General features: G+C 42.1%; 2 long non-coding RNA genes across 2 annotated transcripts in view; one reads left to right on the forward strand and one right to left on the reverse strand.

Moving 5' to 3' along the window:
• Positions 1-162: 162 nt before the first annotated feature.
• Positions 163-7,053, reverse strand: LOC134160438 (uncharacterized). Its single transcript, XR_009963546.1, has 2 exons — positions 4,297-7,053; positions 163-1,202 (listed from the first exon to the last, which is right to left on the reverse strand). It is a non-coding gene; the product is annotated as an uncharacterized LOC134160438 (long non-coding RNA).
• A 2,718-nt stretch (positions 7,054-9,771) lies between these two features.
• The window catches only part of LOC134160439 (uncharacterized), a 456,110-nt gene continuing 449,264 nt past the window's right edge, over positions 9,772-16,617 (forward strand). The window contains exon 1 of the long non-coding RNA XR_009963547.1: positions 9,772-9,813. This is a non-coding gene — a long non-coding RNA (uncharacterized LOC134160439). The remainder of the gene's footprint in view (positions 9,814-16,617) is intronic.

The following is a 16,617-nucleotide window of genomic DNA, read 5'->3' on the forward strand; positions in this document are numbered from 1 at the left end:
TTCTATTATATGCATTGCTGAATTAATGTAAGCACATACAAGAAAGAGTAACATTACATTACCTAGGAATGACTAGAGAGATTTAATTTAGAAAACCTTTTTGTGAAGATCTACTCGATACAGCAATTGCCAGAGAAAAAAAATCACTGAACTGTTCTACTCTGTGTCACAATAAAATTGTATATTCTTCATTAAAATGCCTATGCTTGTCTCATGGTGTCTACAAAGTTAGGTGTAGTTGTGGAAGGCTTGGAGAAAAACGATTTCCAGAGCATGAACAGAAAGGCTCAACAACAATTTAAAAACAAAACAAAGCAGAAACAAAACCAAAACCCAAACCATACCAGTTCATGAAGGAATATGGTGGCAAAACTACACATTTTTCTCATAACTGCACAATTCTGCCTGAGGTAAATTGCTGAAATCTGCTCATTTCCACAAACAATGCATACGACTTGAAAGCATCCAAGAGTTTAGTTTCTCTTCCCAGCTGTGGTAAAATCATCTCTTCATAGGGGTGTTAAAATAACATCTTCAAAAAGGGCAGAGAAGTCTTTCATACAGAGCAAATGAGAGTATGTAAGGCTGTGATTGGTTCAAGGTACAATGCTGGAAGCACAGCAACAAAGAGGCGCAGTGTCCTGAAGGTAGCCTGAAGTTCACGAACCTGTGGGGTGTGGATCAATGAATGGCTGCATATGAACAGTTTAGTCAGGAAGTGCAACATGACATCTGCCAAGCCTAGGGCTCCCAGCCTGGCTGCAGGCTGCAGCTCATCCAGCCATTAGACTGCATAGAGGTGTGGATGAATTGCTGGAGGGGTGGAAACCAGCTCCTACCCACCTTGCTTCCATCTTTGTCATCATGCTGGATTGCTGTATGTGCTCTACATGGCTATGTTGTAGAGCTATATATGGGCTTCTTTCCTGGGAACATGGCAGAGCACCCTGGGCTCAATCAGGTGCTGTGGTCACAGCTGTTACATGTCCTCCTTTAGAAGAGGCAGACTGATCAATCTGCTCGTAGGCCCCTTAGGTTGGAAAGGTTATATGCTTGTCGTAACACACAGACCATGAGATCTCCAAAGCAACGCACTCCTGGCAAAAGTCACAGACAGAGGTAAAGCCACCACTCAGTTGAGTGAAGGCTTCCGATGTGAAGGACAAAGGGTATGAAAGTTACTACTCCTCTCCAACATTTTTCTGGTAACAGAATGACCACATGAAATCTCAGATCAGAGAGCAGTCCTACCAACTCCTGAAAACACTTTCTAGAAAATGTAATGAACTCCAAATGCAAAAATACCCAGGCTTTTGCATTCTGCATTGCAATTTAGAATGCAGACCATTTGCAATCACATACAGATATGTGCAACTCGTTTGCTGATTCAGACCATTTTCACCCACAAGTCAGGCAGGTAAAATATTCTTTATTTGCAGTCAGAAATCACTGTGTGCTATGTTTCCAGGCTTATATTAATAAATCAAGTTCAAATCAATTTTAAAATCTGACCTTTAAAATGACATAATGGGCTTCTCAATGTACTGTTTGAGAGTGATTATTTTTCCATAGTAGGTAATTTCAGATAATAAGAAATACCACAACTGCAGCTAAAGAAGGAAACAAACTCCAGGAAAACATGACTCTGCCTTAGACTTAAGACAGTACCAGTTAATTTTAACTAAAAGAGAGATGTGATTTTGCAGAGACTATACTGCCTCAGTTTCCCTTCAAACATCAAAATTAATCCCATTACTTTTGTATCTTTCTCCTCTTCTCTCTTTAGGGAGTTTCTTCCTTACAGTTTTTGCCCTTTCCCCCCCACCTGCCTACAGGGATACACCCTTGTTTCTATTTAAAAAAAACAGTTTGCCATGTTTTCCTTTCACCAATAACTGCTTTTCAAGCTACTGCCTTCTCTCACCATCCTCCTTTCACCTTCAAGATTGTGGACTATGCTGTTTGCTTTCTCTACTTAATTGTCTTGCAATTAAACGGTGACCCCTTACATCATGTTTCTGGCTTATGCTCTATCCCTGTTCCATCAAATTGCTCTTTTAAAGGTTGATAATGTTCTCCATCTATCTGATGGAGTTCTTGGAAGAGTAAATAGTGACAGTGACCGTTCACTCAAAGGACAATTGGGATCGCTTGGTCATCTAAGCATAACCAGAGGTATGATTCTACATACAGGAGACATCAACTGGAAACAAGGAATGATCAAATACAACCAAGGGAGCAAAACTGTCTCAAAGCAGTTCTGCCTCTTCCTATCTATGACCATCATCACATGCCTATCCTACCTCATGGCCAAAAGTAACCGGATGATCAAACTGAAATTAATCTAACAGCATTCACATGATATTACTGTCCACTGCAAGAAGGTCACCATCTGCAGCTACTTCTGCTCTTTTACTCACATGGCTCTGAAATGAGACTGACAGGAAATACTGAAGGCAGATGGATTGCCTTCTCATCATCTTTTGTACAAGGAGGAGTTTAGCATTTGCTAGCAGTTAATAAGGCTATCATTACACAGACACACTTGCTTCAGCCGAAGGTTAACAAAACTTCCTTGAAGAAATGTGATACCCTATTCTACAGAGGGGCAATGGAGAAAAGGATCAGAAGTACAGTCCAGAATCAAAGGGACTGAATTCACTGAAACTCTTGAGAAAATTCCTTGTCTTCGTCCCTGAAAGATTACATTCTTAGCCCAGCTATGTAAAAACTCTGCAAAGGCACTCAGATACACATCCACAGGCTGGTCAGGCACTTTTCCTGACTTCTTTCTTCACAGAGGCCATCTGTTTTTTCCCACCGGTCTCTGAATCATAGAATCACAGAATAGTTAGGGTTGGAAAGGACCTTAAGATCATCTAGTTCCAACCCCCCTGCCATGGGCAGGGACCCCTCACACTAAACCATGTCACCCAAGGCTCTGTCCAACTTGGCCCTGAACACCGCCAGGGATGGAGCATTCACAGCTTCCCTGAGCAGCCCATTCCAGTGCCTCACCACCCTTACAGTAAAGAATTTCTTCCTTATATCCAATCTAAACTTCCCCTGTTTAAGTTTTAACCCATTACCCCTTGTCCTATCACTGCAGTCCCTAATGAAGAGTCCCTCCCCAGCATCCCTATAGCCCCCTTTCAGATACTGGAAGGCTGCTATGAGGTCTCCACGCAGTCTTCTCTTCTCCAGGCTGAACAGCCCCAATTTTCTCAGCCTATCTTCATATGGGAGGTGCTCAAGCCCCCTGATCATCCTCGTGACCCTCCTCTGGACTTGTTCCAACAGTTACATGTCCTTGTTATGTTGAGAACACCAGAACTGCACACAGTACTCCAAGTGAGGCCTCACGAGAGCAGAGTAGAGGGGCAGGATCACCTCCTTCGACCTGCTGGTCACGCTCCTTTTGATGCAGCCCAGGATACGGTTGGCTTTCTGGGCTGCGAGCACACACTGCAGCCGGCTCATGTTCATTTTCTCATCGACCAACACCCCCATGTCCTTCTCCGCAAGGCTGCTCTGAATCTCTTTTTGCCCAACCTGTAGCTGTGCCTGGGATTGCTCCAACCCAGGTGCAGGACCTTGCACTTGACATGGTGAATATAGTGAATGGTCCACAGTCACACATGTTTTATTTCTTGTCCAACTGGTTCTCTCTTTCCTTCCAACCTATTTATTCCAGGAATCCCCTAAAAGGTGAGCCTGGGTTTTCTTTTTTAAGCTAGAATATCTCATACCTACATTTAATTAAATAACTGTTCTTGAAAAGGTCTTGACCTATCTTATAGACTGGAGCAGAAATGGAAAAATCTAACATTGGTTGGGTTTTGCTGACACTTTCTAAGTATGTGATATTTCACATATTACTTAATTGGTGCTAAAGCCTAGTTCAGCTACAGGGCTGGTTGTTATTCATCTCTTGTGGTTGTGGAAAACATCCTCTCCTTGTTCCTGGAGAATGTATAAACAGTCTACATTCAAGGTTTCTACATTCACAACAAAGGCTCTCACCTAGTGGAGGTTTTTTGACACAGGATGGTGATATTACACAGCACAGCGAAATGTACTTATTGGAAGAGATGCAACACACATCATGCATGAGGCTTATGCAAATGGTGTGGATTTGCTTAGACTTTTTAGTATGGGTGACAAAGTGAGTAATTTTAGACATGGAATGTCTCCTTGCATGGGAAATGGAAGTTGGTAAATCCAGAGAAGACAAATACACTTAGTTTTGGGATGGGGTAGAATAGGCAGTGAGGCAAGTACCACAGATTTGCTTACCCTGAAATGGTTCTGGATCCTCAGATTCTACCAAGTCCAATTTAAATATTTGGAAGCTTATGTTTAATTCTGTTTTCATGCCTGTGGCACAATAATTCATGTTTGGCCGTGATGTGAGGAGTGACACAGTGAGATTATCTGTGCTGTGCTGACGAATGCTATTAAAATAGCATCAAGATGATGAACTACAAACTCATTCAAGGGTCTCTCAGCTTGCAGAAGCTCTAAATAGAGACAGAGGGGAAAAAAACAAGCAAACAAACAAACCAGCCAGACCCAGTAAGTAGATGAGAATTAAAGCCACACCTAGCTTCACATAAGCAAAAAATTCCAGAAATAATGATTTATAAATTCCCAGAAATACTGCTATCTGAGCACCCTCTAGTGGTACACGGTTAAGAATAATAAATCCAGAAATGAAAATGTGATCCCACAGGTTAAAAATAAGCAGAAGATTTAGTATTTCATTGACTTTGTTCAGGCAATTAATCACTCTATGTGTGTGTCCATTTCGAAGACAGGGAAGTAACTCAACATTCAAAACCAGTTTTGATATTTATCTCTTGGCATTTTGTTCCCAGCATTTCCTTAATTTTCACATCATCTAACTCGTTAAAGGCTTCTGTTCATTTAGAAGTGTTCTATTGATTTGTTTTAAACTCATTTTCTTTGGAATGTGAGATTAAAATAAAATGAAAAATAATAAGCCAGTATAGCAATACAGAGGGAAGGTGGGAGATCTAAATTCTGGAATATTTCAGACAGTTCGTGAAGCCTTGCGACCTGGCTGAGAGTACTGAATATAACCATGATCCACTAAAAATGTGTGTTCCATCTTAACCAGTCATCTATTGAAGGAAAAAAATCAAAGTGAGGACCTCAGCAAATATGTCTAGTTTCCAATTATCTCTTTTTCACCTTCTCCTTACATACCTGAGAGAAATAATTTCTACATTGATTACAAGATATGTAGCCAGAGGGGTCATTTAAAATCTTTGGTGGAGCATGTATTTGAGAAATACAAGCAGAAAAAAAAAACCAAAACCCCACAACTTCATTACAGTTAATTACAGTTAAATGGATTTGGAAGAGAAACTACTCATATTTTAAAGGCAGCCATGAAAAAAAAAATTGTAATGAGTCAGACCCTGATCTGCACTTACCCCAGCTTGCATTGGTGTAACCCTGCTGCCTTTGGAAGAGTTTTACTCCCTCTATACTCTCCAAGTGAGATGGGAATCAGGCCTGCAGCCTACCTGCCCACCCTTGCCATGGTAATGATGATAACGATAATGAAAAAAATTAATGGACCTGGAGTCAGTATTAAAAATTGCTTGTACGTAATACTAATTTTCCTCATGGCTGTGAAGCCCTCTTTCTGAGGAGAAGGAAAACAGAATAGTTACCAGATGTTCACATAATGACGAACACTAATAAGGGGAGACATGCATGCTAATAAGCTGGGGGAGGGGAACCAGAGGGGCACTCATCAGTGTGCAGCTGAAAGCGCAAATCCTCCCATCGAGTATTCTGGAAATCTGATGGCATGTCATGCTGGCAAATAGGCTACAAACTGAGATCAGTCCCAGATGAGTAAAACAGCATCTCCAGAATCTGCTTCCAGCTCTGGCCAGGTGAAGATCAGCCTGTCTTTCACCATGCTGTTAACAGTGTTCAGACAGGAATTTTCACCACATGTGACATCTTCTAAAAAATTATTATTGCAGTCACAAATGAATAGTCAAACTGAGATGACCTCATGGGTCCAGCAGAAAATAACAGTGAAGAAAGAAAGAGACGTGTGGATCAGAGCTGGGAGGAGAACAAAGATGCCCTTTGTACTCTCTGATCTGTATATCACACAAACAAATTGAAGCTTAAAGGCTTGCCTGCATGCAGAGTTGTAGGGTCTTCTTTCAAAGTGTGTTTTAAAACCTAATGTAGCTGATTTAGTGCAAAAGCCAGAAAAATCAGTCATCCCTTAGTTTAAACTCAGCTTATTTTAATTCAGTTTAGGTCAGACAAGCATGGACTTATGCTGAAATATGCTATTCACCCCAAAGTAAGGTCTGTATATAGGCTAACAGTACTCTAACTAACCCACTCAATTATGTGCAGACAGGACCTGCTCCCACGTCTTGCAGAGGCAATGGACTTCAGGCTACCATAGGTGCAAAACCTCTGCTTGCAATTCACTTCCTCCCAAATTTCTGTGAAGATTTTGAAGAGATGTTAGGTTCTGGGAGGACCTCAGCAACATGAGTCCTGGCAGCTTTATTAGAAGATAAATTTGTTCAATTTGGTCATCCTGAGCAATCTTAGGAAGCTCATCATCAAAACTGAGCAATGTTAAAGGATATGTCTTCAGAAAGAGGCCTCCTTAGAAAGAAAATCCTGGTCCACAGCTTTTAACGTGCTGAGGATTGCTTGGCCACATCCACAGTGCCAATCTAAGGATCTACAGATTATAGTTCTACATAGCCAGAGGCAAGATTGCCAATATGGAGAGTGGTGTAAAACAGAATAGGTGGGTAAAACTGCATAGCTGGGCCTATGCTGATGTACATCAGCTAAAAATGCCTTTGGGCCTTTTTGACGTGTAAATAGGTCTTTACAAAAGGTTAACATTTCATGGAGGAATACTCACCTACTAGGTTTTTATTTTTCAGTAACAGATGTGACACTTAAATCATTACTGAAAGTTGTTACATCAACTTCCACATGAGGTTCAGATTGAAGAGAGGCTGCTGAGGACACTTTCTCTCCTGATTAATATGAAGATGATAGAATTTGTTCTTAGTTGCTTTTTTTTTCTAAATGCTAAGAGGAGACTGAAGAGAAACATTTGCCATTTAGTTCTGTTTCTACTGATTAGGGAAAATCTCCAGGAACTCGCCAATAAAGTTGACAAGCAGGTATTCTTTATTGTGGTGCCAGGAGACACGGGGGATAGCTCCTCCTAGTGTGTTTCCCGAATTGCTAAACAAGCCATCCTTATATAGTCACTAAACATACATATTCATTACGTACATACATGCATATTCATGAGGCTACTTCTGTATCACATCATTCTTCTAGAAAGTTTCCCCGCATGTGGTGTTCCTGCTCCGGCAGGGGGATTGGACTAGATGATCTTTTGAGGTCCCTTCCAATCTCTAGCATACTGTGATACTGTGATACTGTGATGTGTACAGAAACGTGGTGGTGGTGGTCTTTGAGGGTCGTTTACTTCTTCCAAACAATCTTCATCACTTCTGGCAGTCTTTGATGCACGTGCAGTAGATAATGCTTACACCAGCTTAACTGGTTTGGTAAGACTGCAGACATAATCATCCTGTCCTACTTACCAGTTAGCTTAGCTGCAGCCCATCCTGAACATCTGCTAGTTTCAGATACTCTATCTATATGTCCTGTTTTTCTATCCTGTTTTTTCTTACACTTGTTTTTGCACTAAGGTCATAAGGACCTAAAAGTATGCCAACTACAATGGTTTATCTTATACAAGGATTCTCATTATGTTTTCTAGCTGCACTCCACCATTTTTTTTTCTGTGAAACATGTACCTCAGTCATTTTCCATTGCTACTGTTACAAAGCCATCAAACTTGCTTAGAACTGATTCTACTTATTTGTAAAGGTTTGTATTCCATTTTGTGCCTCCTTGTCTCAAATCCCCCCCCCTTTTTTTTTTTGTCCCTTTGCAAATTCTTTTGAAAGAAATAGAAAACATGATCAAGAAAGATAAATTAGAAAAATAATTCAGAAAAACTCAATTTCCTAGTAAATTCTAATTAGTCTCACAGAATGCACTGAAATGAAATGCAAAACGGGAAGTCTGAATTCATCAAGATGCAATGGCTGCACAGTATGGAAGCCAGTGAAATTATATGAATTCCTTTAACTTTGGAAAAAGTCTTTAGAAAAGTAAAAGCATCTTTGCTTTAGCAAATGGTTGTAGTGGCAGAGCTCGATCGATGTACCAACAACAGGATTAAGTGCAGAGCTAAAAAAAACCCCGAACACAAGTGTTCTAAAATTTACACTTGAGGGCAGAGAGCGCGTCAAAAGGTGAACTAGTCTGATGCCTACCTGACACATAAACTCATCCCTACCTGAGTGATCCAACAACATTGTTAGATTGCTCCTCTATGCATTCCCTGCAAGAGCAAGGATAATAGGGCTGGAAGCAGCTTCAGGAGATCTACCCTGGCTGCTTTTGTGGAGGCCAGACCTTATATGAGATTAGGATCTACTGGGGACAGCTGTCCAACTCACTGTTACAAATGTGGACTATGTCTGGAGATGACACTGGCCCATGGAAGGGTGAAAGTTTTCCAAACCCAGTCATATTTTGCTGCGTATTAGACTCATTTATACCTGTTCTTTCCCTAAGGACAAACAAACCAAGCTCTTCTAGTCCTCTAGTCATTCTTGCGATGGTCCTCCAGACTACTTCCAACTTCTGGCACAGTGCAAGGTGCACTGAAAAAAGAGGTTTTGGAAGGCCAAATGAATGCTCAGGCTGTGTAGATAAAGCTATAAATAACTGGTAAAAACCACTGCCATTCACTTGGTGAAATCAGCCTTTGCAGAACTTCTAGCACTGCTCCTACATGCACACCAAGGACTTTAGTTAAGCGTAAACATGAGAGCTGAGATGTCTAAGTCACTTTTCCAATCTGAGGAACCCCTAATCACCAGCCACACAGGCAGCTGCATTTTCCACTGTGACTGCAATTATAAAGGGTGTGGAATCCACCAGATTAGTGAGAAGAGACTCTCTGCACCCCTTCAGCCTGTCTCTGCCTCAGCTCCCCATAATGGCCCATGTCAGGCCAGTGCAGAAATCTCTCCTCTGTCCCACTGCTCCTATTGTAATCCCCACTGATGTGGCCATGTTGCAGATAAAGTGGTCTCTGCCTTTTGCACTCCTGGTAATAGTGCTGCTGCCCAACAGGAACGAGGCAATGGTATGCCAGTTCATAGCTACTGCACGACCGCTTCTGACAAGAGGCAACAATGGAAAGCGTAAAGAAAATTTAGTGCAGGGAAAAATTACCTGTATGCATTTGTGATTCTCAAGGTTGGAATTTGGTCAAAATACTTCCATGTGTGCTGAAAACGTTATGAAAACTTTAACAGCCTAAAGAAGTTAAGATGTTGGGTTTTCACCTTTTCTGAGAACAGTCAAGTCACTGGCCATGTACTGATCAGAACCTCCAAAGATTGGCTTTGGACACGAAAGCACCAAAGCATATTGATTGACTTTAAATACATGAATAATCAACAGCCAGAATGGCTTCACTAAGGACAAATCATACCTGACAGATTTGGCGTCCTCCTACAACAGGGTTACAGCATTTGTGGATAAGGGAATGTCATCTTCCTGCACACTTGCAAGGCATTTTATGCTGTTTTGCACAACATCTTTGTTTCTAAAATGAAGAGACATGGATTTGACAGGTGGACCACTCAGTGAATAAGGAATTGGCCAGATGGTTGTACTCAAAGAGTTGTGGTCAACAGCTCAATGTCTGTGCTGAGACCAGTGACGAATGGCATTCTCCAGGGGTCCATATTTGGATCCCTGTATTATTTAACATCTTTGTCAGAACATGGACAGCAGAACTGAGTGCACCCTCAGCAACTTTGCTGGCAACACCAAGACGTGTGGTGTAGTTGACGCTCAAGAGGGACCCTGACAAGTTTGAGAGGTGGACCATGTGAACCTCATGAAGTTCAACAAAGCCAAGTGCGAGGTCCTGAACCTGGATTTCAGGACTGCCCCTATATTGAGGCAATCCCAAACATGGAAACTACAACAGTAATGGGGGGATTGCGAGCAGCCCAAAGGTGAAGGACTTCAGGGACTGGTGGCTGAAAAACTGAGTATGAGCAAGTCAGTAATGTGTGCTCACAGCCCAATTGTATCCTGGGCTGCACCAAAAGAAGTGTGGCCAGCAGGTCGAGGGAGGCAATTCTGTCCCTCTACTCTGTTCTGGTGAGACCCCATATGGAGTACTGCATCCAGCTCTGGGATCACCAGTGTAAGAAAAACATGGACCTTCTTGCATAGGTCTAGAGGAGGGCCATAAAGAAGATCGTGGGACTGGAACACTTCCCTGTGAAGGAAAACGCACAGAGTTGGACTTACTCAGCCTGAAGAAGCCTCTGGGGAGACCTTAGAGCAGCCTTCCAGTACTTAAAGGGGCCTACAAGAAAGCTGGAGATGGACCTTTTACAAGAGCATGTAGGGCGACAAGGAGGAATAGCTTTAAATTGGAAAAGCGTAGATTTAGATTAGCTATTAGGAAGAAATTCTTGAGCATGAGGGTGATGAGACCCTGGAACAGATTGCCCAGAGAAGTTGTGGCTAACTTATTCCTCTAAGTGGTCAAGGTCAGGTTGAATGGAGCTTTGATCAACCTGGTGTAGTGGAAGGTGTCCCTGCTGACAGCAGTGGGGATGGAATCAGATGATCTTTACGGTTCTTCCTAACCCAATATATTCTATGATTCTATGACTTGAAAAAGTAGGTGACTGATGTGCTTATATTTGAAGTCATAAAAAAGTCATTTATTCAACTGATGGCACCTCAGGCTGCAGCTTCTTCAGCCTCATGTTCATGCACTAGTTGTAACTGAGCTGCTATAGCACAGATGGTGCAGTGCAGGCAGCATGTGAATCTCAATGATGAGAAGAAAGGATGGGCCAAGGAAGAACATGAGATTTTTGGTGCAGGCCAGGAGACAGGAAGAGGAGTCGTGAATAAGGAAGGGGAAGTAAAGAGAAAATATCTGACACAGTTCCTAAGCACATTCCCTGCTGCGCAATAAAAGCTGTAGAGGGACTTTGGAAGTAAAGAGGACATGATAATGTAACTATACATTAAATTGTGAAGCAAGAAAACTACATTGAAACAACACCATTAGCATCATGCAGTTAAGCATTCAACGGCTGGAAATTCTGATAAATGTTCAGGCAACTGTGATTTTTGCATTTCTGCAACACTTGAGAGCCTGACTACAATGTTAACAGCATACTCTTCATGTTGACTTTGTGCATGATACACCAGTGTTCCCAGCCACGTTTTGGTTATTACTTCCCATTCTGAGGATCCAGGACCTGGGACCTGTTTCTTTTCATATTAATACTCATGTAAATTCCAAGTAAACTGCACTGAATTCAAAGAGACACTGTCACTAAAAAAAAACAACAAACAGATGCAAGCAGGAATGAAATGATATCCTATTCTTACATAATCAACAGAAACTTAAAGTGGCAAGTAGCTGGCAAAAAAATACCACTGTAAAATCCTAAAGTGAAGAGTGCAATCTTTATTTTGCAGAAAATGGGATTTTACTCTAAATGAGCCTTGTAGATTTCAAAATATGCTTTGTAAAAACATTGCTAATTGTCAGATGATTGAGTCACTCTAACTGAAGCCAGTAAAAAAATCATGCCACTGCAGCAGTCAAGATTTTAAGGCTCTAGACTATTTTTAACAGCATGCAAAAGAATATAAAACATGTAATTATTCGAATGAGAAATGCACGATCTGAAATGTGCAGCGTTTTGAAAATAAGCAAGCATCCTGACACCTGTAACACTGCTGCAATTTGGCTGGCACTGTGATTATGCCAACTATTAGTGCCGTTGTCACCCAAAATGCTGAATAGTAGCAGGGGCTAAATGCTTCATTTAGGTGAGCAAACATACCAGGGCTTCTAAATGAATTACAATAGAAAGATCTTCCTTGGCTAATTGCTGTAGTGCCACCGGCACAATTTGGCAGAAGGATGGTGCTGTCAAAGAGGAACACACTTCTCAGTTTGGGGTTATGTTATTCCTTCAATGTCTGACATAAATGTTTTAATTTCTCCTCCACCTTGCAGAGTTAGGGCATGTGTATATGTGTGTAGACTGCTGTACTAACACCCACACTATTATCTATTTACTAACACTGGCCCATGAGCATTTGGGTCCAGATTATTCACTGCTGGAGGTTAGCACACACCCACTGAAATCATGGTGACATCCCAGTTGAGACTCCTGCTCTTATATTCCAGAATTTGTAGGCTGCTCTTTTAAGCTTTCAAACCCAGGCACACTGTCTGTATTCATGTCTGCTTAACAAAAACTTCTTCCTTTTAAAGCAAAACAAGGAAAAACTAAGGTGAACAAAGTGACATGTCTCATTAGGTAAAATCCTCCAAGAAAACACATTCTTTACCTAAATCAGTTGTGGCAGCTATTAATATTGCTGCCAGCTGGTACAGGAGGCCTCTTCAAGTGTACTGAGGTCTCAACTTAAAGGTCTCCTGACAGTGCATCCACTGTGGCATTTTAAAAATGAGCCTTACTCAGCTAAGCCTGCTTAATCTTTATTTGCAATGACTTAAGTGATTATTCAGGCCTCAGCAGTTCATTAGTTTTAATGGTGAATATTGGTATCCATAGCCAGGTGTCAGTAGTGTCTAGGGGAAAGGAAACACTTTCCTGAATGCAGGTCTCAGGACAGTGAGGAAACAGGTGAGGCTCACATCACATTTTGGAGACAGTCGTTTCAACATTTTTGCTATATTCCACCATACCTTGGATAACTCCAAAGATACAGCCTTGGAAGAACCAGCTAACCTCATTCATTTCCAGAAGGTCTGAGGAAGAACAAGAAGTGGCTACCCAAAGTGTGAATGGTTACAAGCGTAAATCCACATTAAATTTTCACTCAACTCTGCCTCTGGCAAAATTCAACTTAAACCAGCATTTGAACAAGCAAGGTGCAGACTTCAAGTGTCAGTTCAGGGGCAGGGTATCTTGAGGGTGCAACACTTACAGACATGGGAAAACAAATAAAGCTGAAACTTGCAGTCATCTTTCACAAATATCTCCCCATCAAGTTAAACCATGCAAAAAATACCTCAATGCACAATAAATCCCAAATACTGCAAATTAACCAGACGAGCTATCCTTCTTTGAATACCTGCAACATTTGACACTGAAGATACGCAGTGGATAAAGAACTTTCAATTTTCCTCCTGGTGTGTACTATGTCCGATTTCCAAGTTGAGTCTGCTGTCTAAAGACATATCTAGAATGAAGCATTTATATGGTAAAATGAAAAATGGAACTACAGTCTCACACAAATCACACATGTCAAGAACTTCCCAACTACATTCCCAATCCTGTAAATTCTTAAAACAAGCTAAAAACAGCTGGATGGCGGCTTGTCCACTGAACCAGAAAAAACACAAAAGCCCATCTCCGGTGCTTCCTGGTTATCATTTCTGGATCACACTGACCTCCTTGGTAAAAATTTTTATGACTGCTCATGGTCAAATAACCCACCCAGCCAGAAGCTCTGCTCTCCCCACATGAATCACAACCAAAAAACCTACCCCAAATTCTAGATCAACATGGGTCAGAAAATCTCTCTCAAAAAAATCTCCAAACAGAAAACACACCTCAGAAACAACTCAGCAGTGTTTGTTTTCCCTGCCACTGTACTTGTGGAGGACCAGTGTACCTACATCACACTGAGCAATCGTCTATGAACAGTCAGACCTGCCTCTGAGCAAAGGTTTGTAAGACCAGGACTTTGCACAATGTCATGCAATGAAGAACTGCTCTTTATAAAGCATATGACATTTTAAAAGGCTGAAAAGGTCCAGCACTGTGCCACTTATTTGTGCACTGTATCACTTTGTTTTTTAACCTATTGTTTCTTTGTTATACTGCTTAGAGCAATGCTAGGCCTGCCAAGCTGCAGGACGGTGCTGGCCTACAGTGCCTGCCACCAGGGCAGCACCAACTGCTTTGGGCAGGTTTGTTGGGAGTTTTCTTCTAGCCTTTCCACTCCATAGGCTGACATTCACACTAAAGAACAGCCAGCTGTATACTTTCCAAAACTCCTGTTTAATATTTACCATTCAGTCATCACATTTGCTTTTTCTTCTTGCAGCTTCACCTCTTTTGGGTCATGAATCCAGACCTCAAGGATGGCTGGGAAAGGAGAGGCTGAACAGCAAATTTTTCTTGCCAATTAGTCTCAAACTGCCCACTCTCCTTGGCCTTTTTGTTTGTTTACTTGCTATTGTCAGTTCAGGACTTCTGTCTTCCTAGAGGCATCTGTGGCCTCCACCCCAGTTGTATACAGCTGCAAGTCAGCTCTTCACCACATCTTCTGTAGTAATCACAGAATTGCAGAGAAGCTGAGGTTCAAAGGGACCTCTAGAGCTCATCCTGTCCAATCCTCTGATCAAACAGGGCAACCTAGAGCCAGCTGCCCAGGACTATGTCTAGACAGTTTTTGAGTATCCCTAAAGAGGGAGTGAAAACAAGTGCTATTATTCCTGTTGTGCAGATAAAGAATCAAGCAGAAATACTAGGGTTTTTCCAAGGAAGTTAAGGAACTACAACGTTAATTTTCATTCACACTAAGCCTTATTTAACATTGCTGGACACTTTAGAGACTATTCCTGCCTGTTTGTAGTACAGGCTGAATAAAGAAGATTAAAGGCTGGAAAAACAAATCTACTGAGTAGTGTGATGGTGGTAACTCAAGTAAGCATCACCTTTTTATTTTATTAACCAACACTTTGACATATTTTTTCCAACGGGTAGAAAAAAACCCTGGTGATCTAATAGAATGCCCCCCCCCCCAATCTAATAGAAAAAAACTGGTCAACAGAAAAAGATGGAGGAAACAGGAAGAAGAAAGTGAAGGACTTAAGGGGAAAAGGTTAAAGATGATTAAAGATGAACAATATTAGTGCAAGATACAAGGTTCTACCAAGTCTAGCCTGACTACCTTTTGCAGACTTTTTAGTCTCACAAAGCCCAACAGCTGAGGTTTGGCCAAAGCATACTGTCTGCAGCAGCAATAAGGCTTTACCTAAGTAAGACTACTAAGACAAAGTCAGTCCACCATTGTTCGTGGTTAGAAAAGGGAGGGAAGGAAGACAGAGAGCACAGGGAGGCTGAGGAATGGGGTCTGCAAGGCATTTACAACCAAAGGTCAGGGAGCAGCTGATGAAGTCGGTTCTTTGTTGGATGAGGTGCTCTGCTGGCCCAAGAACTGGCTGAGGCTCCTGCTGTGCTGGCTCCTCCTGTCCTTTACTCCTCAGGATCACTCCTGAGACTCCACTCATTCACTCTTAGGATCAGTCCTAATCCTAAATATTAATATATATATTTATTTTTTAAAACTAGTATGTATGGACCTCATTTTCTGTCTGTTTGGTCTGTCATCACGTTGTTCTGTTGTTAGAAAAAGAGTGAAATTTTACGTTAAAATGATTATATAGAGCAATAGAAATGACCATATTTGAAAAGTTTTCGAATCAACAGTAGATTTCTGTATATTAAAAGAATGTTGTAACTTTGCTGTGGTAGCCTCAGCAGTAGAAACTAACAAAATAACAAGAAGGGCACAGGATGTCTGGCCTAAGACCTTGTAGTTTATAACAAGGAAGCTTTGTCTAACTGTGCATCTTGATAATACAGATGTTCATAACTTTTGTATTGCTTACAAGGAAGCTTTGTCTAGAAATAGAAACCATGTATCTTGAGCAGCAGCAAATTTCATCTCTGCAATATCGGTAGCTTTGTGAAATCATTGCAACATAGAAGGACAAGCCAAGTGAGGAAGTGAGAATGCTGGCGTCCACATAATGGTTGGGGCCTGCCCGAAGAGCAGAAAGGTGAAAAGAATAAGGGGAGGAAGACTCCTTACCTCATCGGGACGACCACCAGAGGGGGCTGCGCAAGCGCAGAAGAGACTGATCTCTCTGGACTAATGAAGTAATCGTTAATGCATATGTATTAGTCAATGATGTAATCTGTGCTGTATATGTATTAGTTACGAAATTTTTAGTGTATAAACTGCGATCGCGATGTGACGGGGTCGAAGGCAGATTTGGGCGCGTGCCCCTGGTTTCCCAGCGCCGCAATGAAGCACCTCATATAACCATTCCGGTGGTTATGTGTCAGTTCTTAACGCTAACACTGTGATGGATTCCGTCCTCCTCCTTCTCCTCCGGGGCTGCAGGGTCCCACGTAAGAGGCCAGGCCGAGGGAGCAGCGCGGCAGTTCTCTGCCGGCGGGGCAGGACGAGAAGAGGAGCTGGGGGCAGTTGTAAACTGAAACGCGGGGCTCACACCGAGCTCCGCGGCGGCGCCGGCGTATGTGGTCTGCCCTCCTCCCTCGGCCTCCCCCTCGCGGTGCCGGTGCCGCCGCCGCTGCGGCAGGGCGGGATAGGACGGACCGAGGAGAGGCGAGACAAGATGGCGGCGCTCCCGGACGGGAAGTAAAGGCGGGCCGG

Source organism: Pezoporus occidentalis, unplaced genomic scaffold, assembly GCF_034315485.1.
Source record: "Pezoporus occidentalis ecotype Australia unplaced genomic scaffold, CSIRO_AGI_Poc_V1 ctg16, whole genome shotgun sequence".
NCBI lineage: Eukaryota > Metazoa > Chordata > Aves > Psittaciformes > Psittacidae > Pezoporus > Pezoporus occidentalis.